The sequence below is a fragment of the Solanum tuberosum genome, unplaced genomic scaffold (genome assembly GCF_000226075.1).
Source record: "Solanum tuberosum cultivar DM 1-3 516 R44 unplaced genomic scaffold, SolTub_3.0 scf00464, whole genome shotgun sequence".
Classification (NCBI taxonomy): Eukaryota; Viridiplantae; Streptophyta; class Magnoliopsida; order Solanales; family Solanaceae; genus Solanum; species Solanum tuberosum.
Genome location: NW_006239400.1, coordinates 21,038 through 35,310, shown reverse-complemented (window position 1 = coordinate 35,310; position 14,273 = coordinate 21,038). Strand labels below are relative to the sequence as shown.

The window sequence follows — 14,273 nt, the reverse complement described above, 5'->3', positions numbered from 1 at the left end:
CTCTTCATTATTCTTTTCCATGGAGCAGCCAGACCTTGTGACAACTTCGTCGTCGTCAACTTTCGCCATCCATGAAATTATCTCTTATTCCCCATTTTTTTTCTCGGCTTTGGTCAAAGTATCCGGATCGGATTGACCAAATCCGACACGCACCCCGCACCCGCGCCCGCACCAGTGTCGCGTCGAGACGGGTTCGGCCGCAAAAATGAAGAGTCCACGCAACATAGGTGAAGACAACTTCGAAAATATAACCTACGCTTGTATCGACTTAATTTTAACACAGTAGGAAATGAACAAACAAAAAAATAAAATAAAATCAAGACCCAAACAACAACCTTTTCAAATTATTTCGACAAGACACCTAGGTGACGCCGTGACGGAGCCATTAGGGGAAACAATCAAAAACAGGACACATTGGTCATTTGTATATGTATTTCATTTAGCAAGTACACTAATCAATTAAAGAGGAGCTGATAAATTAATATAACACTCCAAATTCTAGGTTGAAACAATGGTGATCATAGATGGTTAAGCAAAATAAATCATGCTTGACAAATAAATTCATGATTCAAACAACAGACCAGATTGCTTATAAACGATGAAAAACTACTTTCTAGCCTTAGATTCAACATCACGAGATCATATCCAGATTTTTTTCGAAGTAAGCTAGCAAGATAGAATGAACGAGTGGATAAACCAAAGCTTAGACAAGTATAAGATTTCAAACAGCCATGAACTCGAGTCAAATTTCAATCTGAAATCTAAACTTAAAACCGAAACAAAATTATATTTTTTAGGAATTACATAGTTGTGAATCTTAAATAAATTGAAATAGATTCTCATCAAAACAAACAGCTTTTGATAATGAGTCAAATAAACATCAAACATCCAGCTAAAAGAGATATTTTTAGATATTAGAACAGAAAGAGGTAAAGAGTTGTAACAAAGGATGAAGCAGGTGTTATCAATTAGAAAGGCTAAATTCTTACAATAATCTCTAAACATACTTGAAGCTTAAACATTATAAACAATGAATACACAAAGAAATATTGAATGTGAATTGAAAAATAGACAGTCAGCAAAATCTAGAAAAAAAACTGCTAATACACAAATTCAACGTAAAGCAAAGTAAAAATTGAGATAATAATACCTTTTTAGGATCAGTGTTTTGGGACGACGAATCGAAGACAACAAACCCTCAACCACGAGCAACTCAATCAGCCAAAAGAGAACTCAAAACAGACTAGACGAGTCGAAGATAACAAACCCTCCACCACGAACAACTGAAACAGCCAAAAGAGAACTCGAAAAAGACTTGGACGAGAAAAGTTTTCTCCAGAGCTAAGTATCCCTAATTTCAATGGCTGATATATATGGACAATAAATAAAGCTATGTAGGGTGCCGGAGATATCAAATTTCAAACCGAAAGAGCCGTTGCAGAGACTAATTCCAAATTGTAAAAGGACCGTTGGAAGAGGAGAGAATGAAGAGTGACGAAGGAAAGGGAGAGGAGCGTGGGGTTTGAGTGATTTCGGGCCTAAATTAGTAGTCCAAGTTTTGGGCTAAGTGTTGGTTGATCCAATTTAGAAGCAAAATCGAAGGACCAGTTCCTTGATATATTTTCATCCATAATTCGAATTCGTTGAATATAATAGGAGATGAATTGAAATAAACTAGGCCAGATTCTTGATGTGAACAAAGTAAAATAATTAGCTAATTTATTTAAAATAAAAATTAATTATATACTTACGATGTATTCTTTCCTAGTTGACACATCATTTTAATTAGCTAACTTCTTTTTAATAATAAATTCATTTATTGCATATCCATCATAATTATATACTCTAGGGGGAAATAATGGGAAAAGTTCATAACTAAGCAAACATAGCCGCTAGTATATCTATTCAATCTTAATATAGTTTAAAAACTGGAAAAGGGTCAAAAATACTCTTAAACAGTGGAAAATTCAGTAAAAATGTCCTCTAATAGTTTGGTCACAAATATTCATATTGCTAATTTTTTTTGGGTTTAGATGTCATTTTTCAGATAAACATATTGTTAAGATACAATAATCATAATGCATAATTCACAAACATTGTTACATTGCTTCAAATTCAAAATATGTTCAAAACATCATCAATGGGGGTTATTGTTGACCCTTTTTTTCATATTAACTTTAAAATCAGGGAATATATTAGCAAATGTTTATCCTATTGATGATGTAAAATCCAGGGAACACCCTGAGCTAAATTCTGGAGAAGAGCTAATTCATGTGAAAATACTACAATTACTGGCTATTCCTTTCAAATCTCCATAAGAATTCATGCAAAGTCATTTAAATAAATATAGAATCAAGTAGTAATCACAAGAATCAGTTTTGTAAAGAATCTGCATAGTTGGGCAAGAACTCTAGTTTCATAAAACAATAATAATCGAAAAAGGAGTCTGAAATTTTGGGCATAAGGGCAAGCGAAACCCTTAGTGAATACCCACATACCTGGTGAAGAAAACTACAAAGACATCCCTTGAATTTCGGGGCTGAACTTGAAAGAGAGCTCTGCTTATTCTGGAGAGAAAACTATCGCCCCTTTCTCTTCTTTTCTTTCTAAGTCTAATGATTTTAGGAGAATGAATGTGTTAGGCAGTTTTTTTGACTGATTACTTAGGCTTAGACGAAGTAAAACGACGTAGTTTAAGTATCAAACGCATAGGGGAAAAGACCAATACGACCCTGACTTAAAACTGACGAGGTGACTTAAAAGATGGGCTTCACGGGCCGTTAAAAGCATCACGACGCATCTAGTGGGTCGTGATGTTGCCCTGCCCGACAAGTCTTCAATAAAATGGGCATTACTTTTTACTCCTTGCTCAAAATTAGGAAAACTTGGTGGTGTTGGAAAGATGACTCAAAAACCTTTAATTTGATAGGTCATGGGCAACCTAATTCATTTTGTGCTGAGAGATATGATCGTTTGAAGTTGACACAAAATTTAAAAACTAGTGGATGACTTGTACGGACCCCTAGACGGGTCATCCAAGTCAACACGGTCCGTCTAAGGTGTCGTCTAGGTGACTATGGCCCAGGCAGTCCTACATGGTTGTTCATGATGCCCTAATGGGTCGAGGACCCCTAAACGGCCCCATCTAGAGTGCCGTGAAGGGTCCTCCATTTTGGGTTCATGGACCTGCCCGTTTATCCTTTTTAGCCCTTTCTCGAAGTCCGAGGTGTTACTATATCTAATCCCCAAACGATCACCATGTGGTCTACAAGCATGCATCCAAGCAAACAAAATCAAGTGCCATGATAAACATAAGAGCAACAAGAACACCAAAGTAGAGGAGCTCTTAGGGCCATAAGAAGATCTAAAATTGAGTTTGGGTTACTTCTTAGGTGTCTATAAAAATCAGGGATCTCATCATTTGGATCATCCAAGAAAATAAGCATCTAGACTAAAAACTTTATGGCTGCAGAGTACAACACACACTAGTGGAAATATTATCATTGTTGAGAACTTCCACGGTAATTTAGACAGAGAAAAGGGACCCACTGATTAGAAAGACAATTGAATTGAAGTCCATGTTCTGGAAGACCCAACAGTTACATGCACAAAATAAACGTAACTGGTAAGTGGAAACCATACCACGCAGGAGAGATCACTCGAGATGCCAAACAAGATAAGATTGCAAAGTTCCCTGTTGTTGATGCCTGGTGATATCCAATACCTAGATTGTAGTGCAATCACCAAAATGGTAAGAAACATGGTCCACAAGAATGCACACCGAAAAAACAACAACAAAATATCGTAATCTTATCCTCTTACTCCCACCATGTGGCCTACAAACATTCATCCAACCAAACTAAATCAATTGGTTGGCTAAGCGAAATAAGAAAAGCGAAGTAGCGAGAACACAAAAAGTAGAGGAATGCCTTACAGGGCAATCAAAAGATCCACGATTGAGTTCGAATACACTTATCATGTGTTGTCCATAACCATGGAGATCTCATCAGTTGGATCACCAAAGAACATAAGCATCTGGTTTATTAAAATATAAATATGGCTACAAAATACACACTAGTAAGGCAGTGTAGACAAGAGAGAAGGGAACCATTCTGATTAGGGAAGAAAACTGAATTGAAGATCTCAGTAATCATTAGAAACATCAATAGGGATGGCAATGGGGCAGAGAGGTTGAAGGGGGGGGAGGTAATAGTATTTGCGGGGCGGGGCGGGTTAGAGCTTTTGCGGGGCAAGTACAAAATATTTTTGAAAAGAAACATATGGGGCGGGGCGGTACGCGGGTTGGGGATGTTTCTTTTGAAACATAAATTAAGGGTAGATGTGTTGAGAGTTTCAGTGAAACAGAGGAGGCAACTGGCATATCTAACAAAGTCTAGTTCAAAGAAAGTTTTGATTTTTCTAGAGGAATCATTTGTTTTAATGTATGTCATAAGTATCATTAACTCATAGTTAATTATTAATTTCACTATTTACATACATGTCTATTTGCTGATATTTGATCCTAAAACATGGCTCTATGTACAAACTAGAGGCTAAAGCAGTGAATTGATGATAATTAAGGATTTGTACGTATACATTAGAGAGAAAAATAAGAAATAAGATGCATTCCTCCCTGGTTCAGCAAACTTAAATAACTCTTGAATAATTATACACAATTATTAAACTCTATGTATAAAAGAAATGGCAAAGATGGAAGACGACTTAAAAGTTAGTTCAGTTAATGACTATATATTCTACAATTTGTCTTAGAAATGAAGACACATATATTATTTCAATATTAACAGTAGATTGATAATTGTTACATTACTTTTAAACAAAAATTACGCAGGGTTCGTTTATGTGGGGCGGGTTCATGTTGGGCGGAACAAGGCGGAGCATAAACAAAAAAAGACCCAGCGGCTGCAAGCACATAAGGAATGGAACAGTAAGTGCAATGCTAGTGAACTAGGTACAACCTGGTAATTCATTAGAAATTCCAGACAAGATTGGGAACCGCCTTCATTCGAAGCCTGATAATCTCCAGATTGTAGTGCAAGCACCAACATGGCCAAGAAACAGGGTGCTAACTTGCACAATGATCTAATACGTAATGGCAAGGAAGATCTTTTACGCAGAAAAAAGAATATCTTTGTGATATATATAAATACATAAAGAGTGTACATGACCTGTCATACAAAGATGAGCAAGTTTTTCACTTGATCTGTTCTAGACTCAATGAATTGCAAAGACAGTTCAAATGGTGTTTATCAAGGAAAAAAGTGTGCAGGAGCTCTCTTTTTATATTAAAGTTATACATAATAGCTTACAGTCTGAAGCAACTTGTCAAATGATTGGATATCTGAAAATAATACACATGTTTCAAGGAAAAAAGAAGAAGATAGGGGAGAGATCTCCAAAAATAAAAAAGAGCGCTTTATTTACCTAACAACAATTAGTCTGAAAATAGTAGTGATTATGGCTTGTAGATACTGCACCCAATAATGAACCAGAAATTGAATGAAAATGACTATGTACTGTAACCACCATTGACATGCAAAATTTTCAGTTAAACTAACTGCTAGAAGAGCACCACTTTGAATAGAGAGTGGTTCAGAAAATATCATACTGATTAGAGAAGAGAACACTGAACTGAATACCAGACACTCACAGGAGCTTGAACCAAATGAAACCTCAACATAAATCAACAAACAAAGGCTGCCCCACAAAAAGAAGAAATTAAATCTTTAAAACCACAACTGCAAGCACAGAAAGAAGGACCAGTTAAGTGAAAAGCTGGCCACCGCAAACTGCTTGGGAAATCATGAGAAATGACGTAGATAATATTTAGAAATGCCCTTTTTCTCGAAGCACTAAAAAGATATCCAGATTGCAGTGCAAGCACCTAAACGACCAGCTTATTGAACTACCTTTAAAATTTCCAAATCATTAATATTTCGAAACCCCCTTTTTCTCGAAGGCCTAAAACGATATCAAGATTGCAGTGGAAGCACCTAAATAACCAGCATACTGAACACTAACCTTTAAAATTTCCAACTCTAATCCTCCAATACAGTTCACGATGTAGGGTATATACATCCTTCCAACACACAAAACTCAAACTGATGTGATAAGCAAAAAGAAAATGGACGCCACAAAGATGAGCAGCAAGAACACAAAAGATAGATGAGCATTTTTACTGGGCTGTGAAAAGATCCAGAACTGAGGGAGTACATACCAGATATCCACACCCATAAGAGGCCCTCACCAGTTGGATCATTGCAAAACATAATCATCTGGACTAAAAGCTGAAAATGCACTTGTGGAAAGAGTTATCGTAGTTGAAAACATCCATGTAACAACACTTTTGACAACGAAGTAAAGGACTCTTTATGTCCAGGGAAGAAAACTGAATCAAAGAGCTAGATACTAATACAATGCCTGAACTAAGAAACTTCAACACTACAAGAAACAAGGCTACTCCATGAAAGGGAGACTTCGCTAATCTTGAAAGACCTAACAACAACAAGTACAAAAAGAAGTTAACAGGTTAAGTGCTAGAAGCCAAACCCATACCACATAGAACAGATCACTAGAGATGCCAGACCCAACAATTCCCCTGCCAGTGCCTGGTGATTTCCAAATTGCAGTGCAAGCACAAGCACCAAAATGGAAAAAGAAATAGTGTGCACAAGGGAAGGACGAAACCATACTTCAAAATTACCAATTCAATCCCCCTCACGGTCACCATGTGATCTACAAACATGCATCTAACCAAACATAATTAAGTGTCATGATAAACATAAGAAAATAGAAGCAGAGAAGATAAGTACCAAGAACTTCGAAGTAGAGGAGCCCTTGGGAATATTGAGTCTGGGTACTTCTCAGGTGTCCATAACAATCAGGGATCTCATCATTTGGATCATCCAAGAAAATAAGCATCTAGAGTAAAAACTTTCATGGCTGCAGCGTACAATGCACACTAGTGGAACATATTATCATTGTTGAGAACTTCCACAAGAGAAAAGGGACCCACTGAATAGGAAGACAACTGAATTGAAGTCCATGCTCTGGAAAACCCAATGGTTACATGCACAAAAAGAACGTAACAGGTAAGTGGAAAACCATACCACGCAGGAAAGATCACTCGAGATGCCAAGCAAGATAAGATTGTAAAGTGCCCTGTTCTGGAGGAATGGTCAATCCAATATCCAAATTGCAGTGTAAGCACCAAAATGGCCAACATGGTCCACAGGGATGCACACTGAAACCAAACTACAAAATTTCCAAATCTTATCCTCTTACTACCCATGTTGCCTAAAAAAATTCATCCAACCAAACTAAATAAACAGGTAGGCAAAATGAAATCAGAGAATGTAAGTAGCGAGAACACGAAAACTAGAGAACAGTGTTACAGGACCATTAAAAGACCCATCAAAAGATCCACGACTGAGCTTGAATACACTTATCATGTGTTGTCCATAACCATGGAGATCTCAACAGTTGGATCACCAAAGAACATAAACATCTGGACTATTAAAAAACATGTATGGCAACAAAATACACACAAATGAAGCAGTGTTGATAAGGAAGAATGAAACCATACTGATTAGGGAAGAAAACTGAATTGATGATATCAATAATCATTAGAAGCATTGACCAAAAAACCTCACAAAATTGACAGACCACGCCGCTCCATGAAAAGAAGAATCTATGGTTCTGTAAGACCCAGCAGCTGCTAGCAGAGAAAGAATGGAACACTCTTAAGTGCAAAGCTGGTGAAAATCATACCACTTAGGAATTCACCACAAACGTCAGACAAGATTGAGAACCACCTTCTTTCGAAACCTGATAATCTCCAGATTGTAATGCAAGCACCAACATGGCCAAGAAAGAAGGTGCACAGAAATGCAAACTTGACACCAACCTTCAAAATCTTCCAAGTCATATTCCTCTCAACTGTCACCATACATACATCCAACAAACAAAATCAAGCAAGCATAATACAAGAAAAAGAAAGCACAAATGATGAGCAGCGAGAACACCAAAAGAGACTACCATTTTACGAGGCTTTCAAAAGATCCAAAATTGAGTACTTGTCAGATGTCCATGAGACAATAACCATCAACCATCAGGAATCTCATCATTGGATTATTGAAGAAAATAAGCATCTAGACTAAAAACTAAACATGGTAGTAGAACAACACATACTTATGAAAAAAAGAACTATTTTAGTTGAAAATGTCAAAACTCATAAAAGCTTGAGCCATGGAAACCTCGACATAAATGGACAAAGAAATCCGCGCCATGAAAAGAAAAATTGCTCTGTAAGACCCAATGGTTGCAAGCACAAAAAGAAGGGTCAATTAAGTCCAAAAGCTGACGAAACGCATACCATCTAAGAAACCACTAGAGATACCACATAGACAAGATTTAAAACCCCCTTTTGTTGAAGCCCTGAGAACCAAAAAGAACAAGAGGGTACTGAGATGCCATACTGGATATCAAACTTTGAAATCTCCAAATCTTAACCGTTATTACTGTAACCAATAGTTTACACATCCATCCAAACAAAAGAAAACAAGTTGTGATAACTAAAAGAAGATGGAAACAGAGAATATATATAGCTAGAAGACCAGAAGTAGAGCAGCCTTTATGGTACTGTCAAAAGAAAAGATCCAGAATTGGCTGAGTACTTATCATGCATCCATAGCCATAGAAAACCTCGTCAATTGGATCATCGAAGAACATAATGTCTGGATTAAAAACTTCATGGCAGCAAAACACAACACACACTGGTGAAAAATATTATCTTAGCCGAGAAACTTCCATACAACAGTACTTTCTATAGTATAACAGGAGCCATAAGAGAAGAAAACTGAATCGAAAATATCGATACTCATAAAAGACTTGAACTATAGAAACCTCAACACAAACAGACAAACACGACCACTCCATGAAAATAACAATTCATTGCAATGTAACCAATGATTGCAAGAACAGAAGAAGGGAATAGTTAAGTGCATATCTGACGAACCCCAAACCACCTAAGTAATCACTAGAAATGCCATAGACGACACTAAAAACACCCCTTTGTCAAAGCTCAGACAATATCCAGATTTGAATTATCCAAATCTGAACGTCCAAAAAAACCAAAAGATGGCAAAGAATCACATATTGGTAAACCAAGCTTTGAAATTGCAAAATTTGAACGTCCAAAACAATGTCACCACATGGTCCATTCAACCAGAAAAAACTTGTGTGATGACGAAAAATATATGGAAGCATAGAAGATAATAGAAGAAAAAAAGTAAAAAAGTACTTTTCGCCACTATCAGATGATCTAGAATTGGCTGAGTACTTATCAAGTGTCCATAGTCATAGGAGATGTCATTAATTGGATCATCGAAGAACAAAAGCATCTGGACTTAAAACTTTATGGCAGCAGATTACACACTCCGGTGAAAAATAATGTCGTATTTGAGAAACATCCATACAACAGTAGTTTTGACAAAGACAGAAGAGCCATTAGGAAACATATCTGAAACGAAATCTCAATATTCATAAAAGACTTTACTAAAAAAACCTCGACACAAACGGACAAACACAGCCGCTCCGTCAAAAGAATAATCCACTGCCTGTAAACCAATGGGTGCAAGAATAGAAAGAAGGGAACAATTGAGAGAAAATCTAACGAACAAACCACCTTTGGTCAAAACTCAAATAACATCAAGATTGTCGTGCAAGCATAAAAAAAAAGACAAAAGGTGGCAGAGGATCACATGTTGGTTAACCAAGCTTTGAAATTTCCAAATCTAACGTCCATAACAGTGTCACCACATGGTCTACACATCCATCCAACCAAAAATAACTATAACGAAAAAGAAATGGAAGTGGAGAAGATAAGTAGCTGCAATAATAAAACTGAAGAAGTATTTTACGCAACTATCAAAAGATCTACAATTGGCCGAGTACTTATCAAGTGTCGATAGCCATATGAGACCTCATCAATTGGATCATCGAAGAACATAAGTCGTATAGACTAAAAACCTCATGGCAGCAAACTACAACACATGCCGGAGAAAATTAATATCTTAGTTGAGAACTTCCATACAAGACCCTTAGTTATAAGGAAGAAAACTGAATCCATAATCTCGATACTCATAAAAGACTTAACTAAGAAACCTCAACACAAGCAGACAAACATGGCCGCTCCATGAAAACAAAAATTCACTTCCCTATAACCAATGGCTGCAAGAACAGAAAGTAGGGAACAGTTACGTCCAAATCCGACAAACCCCAAACCACCCAAGTAATCACTAGAGATTCCATAGATGAAAACTAAAAGACCCCTTTTGTAAAAGCTTGGACAATATCCAGATTGCATTGCAAGAACCAAAAAGACCAAAAGGTGGCAGAGGATCACCTGTTGATCAACCTCACTTTGAAATTCCCAAATCTGAACATCCATACCAGTATCACCACAAGATCTACACATCCATCCAACCAAAAAAAATAGTGTAACAATGACAAAGAAATGGAAGCAGAGAAGATAAGCAAGTAGCTACAAGAATATAACTGAACAAGTATCTTACACCACTATAAAGAGATTTAAAATTGGCCGAGTACTTATAGACAATTGGATCATCAAAGAACATAAGGCGCTTGGACTAAAAACCCTCATGCACAAAGAAGCCATTAGGGAAGAAAATTGAATCAAAAATCACAATACTAATAAAAGACGTGACTAAAGAAACTTCAACAACAAACAGACAAACACGACCTCTCGATAAAAAGAATAATTCACTGCCCTGTAACCAATGGCTGCAAGAACAGAAAGAAGGGAACAATCAAGTGCAAATCTGACGAACCCCTAACCACCTAAATGATCACTAGAGATGCCATAGATGAGAGTGAAAATCATCTTTTGTTGAAGCATGGACAATATCCAGATAGCAGGGCATGCACCAAAAAGACTAAAAGGTGGCAAAGGATCACATGTTGGTTAACCAAGCTATGAAATTTCCAAATCTAAACATCCATAACAGTGTCACCACAGGATCTACACATCCATCCAACCAAAAAAAAAAAAACTAGTGTGATAACAAAAAAGAAATGGAAGCAGAGAAGATAAGTAAGTAGCTACAAGAATAGAAGAGAAGAAGTATTTTATGCCACTATCAAAAGGTCTAGAATCGGCTGGTACTTTTCAAGTGTCCATAACCATAGGAAACCTATCAACTGGATCATTGAAGAACATAAGTGTCTGGACATAAAACTTCATGGCAGCAAATACAAAACATTCAGGTGGAAATTAATGTCTTATTTGAGAAACTTCCATACAACAATAGTTTTCACAAACACAAGGAGTCATTAGGCAAAAAAACTGAATCGAAAATCTGGATACTCAAAACAAGACTTAACCAAAGAAGCATCAACAACAAACGAACAAACACGACCTCTCCATGAAATGAATAATTCACTACCCTGTAACCAATAGCTGCAAGAATAGAAAGAAGGCAACAGTTAATTGCAAATCTAACGAACCCAAAACCACCTACGTAATCACTATAGATGCCATAGACAACTGAGAACCCCCTTTTGTCAAAGGGCACACAATATCCAGAATGCAGTGCAAGCACCAAAAAGACCAAAAAGTGGCAAGAGGATCACATGTTGGTTAACCAAACTTTGGAAGTTCCAAATTTCAACATCTATAACAGTGTTAACACATGGTCTACACATCCGTACAACCAAAAAAACTAGTGTGATAATTGAAAAAAATGGAAGCAGATAAGATAAGAAGTTAGAAGAACAAAAGTAAAGAAGTATTTTATGCAACTTTCAAAAGATCTAGAATAGGCCAAAGTACTTGTCAGGTCTCCAAATTCATAAAAGACCTCTTCAATTGGATCATCGAAGAATATAAGCGTGAGGACTTAGAACTTCATGGCAACAGAACACAACACATGGGTGAAAATAATGTCCTAATTGAGAAACTAACAGTAGTTTTGACAAAGACAAAGGAGTCATTAGAGAAGAAAACTGAATTGAAAATTCTCTCTACTCATAAAAGATTGAACTAACAAAACCTCATCACCTATGGACAAATAAGGTCACTCCATGAAAAGAAGAATCCACTGCTTCGTAAGACCCAATGACTGCAAGCAAAGGAATGAAGGAAAGAGTTACATGCAAAGCTGATGAAACCCACTACAAATTTCCACAAACAAGATTGAAAAACCCCTCTCTTGAAGCCTGAATATATTGAGATTGCAATGCAAGCACAGAAATGGCAAAGAAACAAATAGGAAAACCCCTCTATCAAACAAGATAGGAACTAACACTAACAGTCAAAGCCTGATCACATCATCAATCTTTGAAATTTTCCAAATCTGATCCTCTCAACTGTCATCCATCCAACAAACAAAATCAAGCTGGGGTGACGATGCGGCAAGAAACAGGAAGAAAGCAGAGAGAATACCAAAAGTGAGAGAGTAATAAAGACCCACTTGACGGGGCTGTCAAGAGATCCAGGATTTGAGTATTGAGTATTTACCATGTGTAGGACAATATACCTATCAACCACCAGGAATTTCATCAATTGGATCATCGAAGAACATAAGCATCTGGACAAAAACTAAAAAGGGTAGCAGAATACAACACAGACGAGTGCAAGAAAACCTATTTTACTTGGGAACTTCTATACAACAGAAATAAAGAGATAATCTCAATACTCATAAAAACCTGAAAAAAAGAAAGCTCAACACAAGTGGCCAAACAAATCCCCTCCATAAAAAGAATAATTCACTGCTATGCAATACCCAACTGCAAGCACAAAAAGAAGGGACCAGTTAAGTGCAAAGCTGAGATAATCCATATCACCTAAGAAATCACTAGAGATGCAAGAGACAAGATTGAAAACCCCAATTTTGGTCGAAGCCTAACAATTTCCATCTTGGAGTTGAAAGCAAAAAAAAAAAGGCCAAGAAACAAGGTGCACATGAATGGTTGTGACACATAAGTCTACAATAGGAGATCCAAGTAGGCATGCTTGGGGAGTTAAATTTCCAGTCCTAACAAGCAAAAAGCCACGAAGGTGTAGAGTCTTTGATCCTTTCAAGAATGTAATTATCTTTAATATTGAGGGCCAATTTAAAACCTTTATATAGTAGATTAAAAGGAAGAATAGTCTCATATGAAAATTCCCCAGTAAAAATGGATGTAGTTGTTCGTTGAATAATGAATACACTCTTGCTCATGAATCTTCTGTGTACTCATATCATGGATTAATCAAAAGGATTGCAATTATAAACTCTTACTATAATACACAAGAAAATGGGAACAAATAAATAAATAAACAATACATTAAAGGAAAGCAGTGATATGAATATTAGGTAACTGGTAGAAGGTAACAAGCATAGAAGGAGAATCATGAAATACACTGGAAGGTACCTATAATCATTCCCCTAGCATTATTACTCATACCTGATCAAACAAACAACAATAACAAATCAATAAATTGGCCAAAAAAAAAAGTCAAGAACTCCCAAAACCTCCAACATTCCATTCCTCCTCCGACCTTTTGTCTACAGAGATGATCAAAGATTTTAAAATCAGAAACCTACACCCCATATTAAAAGATTCAAAAGTCACGAAAGTAGGTAACTTGAAATTTATATAATTCTGAGATAGCCCAAAAATCAAAAACCAAACCGATCTCTCCCCAAAGGAATATACAATAATTACCCGTATCTTGATCATAATAATTACCCGTATCTTGATCATCATACAATAATTACCCAGTATCTTGATCATACAATAATTACCCAGTATCTTGATCATACAATAATTACCCAGTATCTTGATCATACAATAATTACCCATGTATTGATCAACAACAATTACCCATATCTTGATCAAACAATAGTTACCCAATATTATGATCAACAATAATCACCCAATATCTTGATCAATAACAATTACATGTATCTTGATCAAACAATAATTACCCAGTATTATGATTAACAATAAAACACTGGCAATATCCTCAAAGATACCAATGAAATAAAAGAAAAACAAAGCAAAATGAACAGGGATGGAATAACTACCCATATCTTGATCAAACAATAATAATTACCGATCATCTTGATCATACCAATTGTTACCCATATCTTGATCAAACAATAATAATTACCCATCATCTTGATCATACCAATAGTTACCCGTATCTTGATCAAACAATAATAATTACCCATCATACTTGATCATACCAA

At 36.4% G+C, this 14,273-nt stretch overlaps 1 long non-coding RNA gene across 2 annotated transcripts in view; it reads right to left on the bottom strand.

Moving 5' to 3' along the window:
* Positions 1-13,756, bottom strand: part of LOC107058282 (uncharacterized) — a 22,158-nt gene extending 8,402 nt beyond the window's left edge. The window contains exons 1-2 of one of the 2 annotated variants that reach the window (XR_001471917.1): positions 7,833-13,756; positions 1,151-7,732 (exon numbers count right to left, since the gene is read on the bottom strand). This is a non-coding gene — a long non-coding RNA (uncharacterized lncRNA). Of the gene's footprint in view, positions 1-1,150 lie in introns of both variants that reach the window. The other variant, XR_001471916.1, reaches the window with a different exon arrangement.
* Between the last annotated feature and the right edge of the window lie 517 nt (positions 13,757-14,273).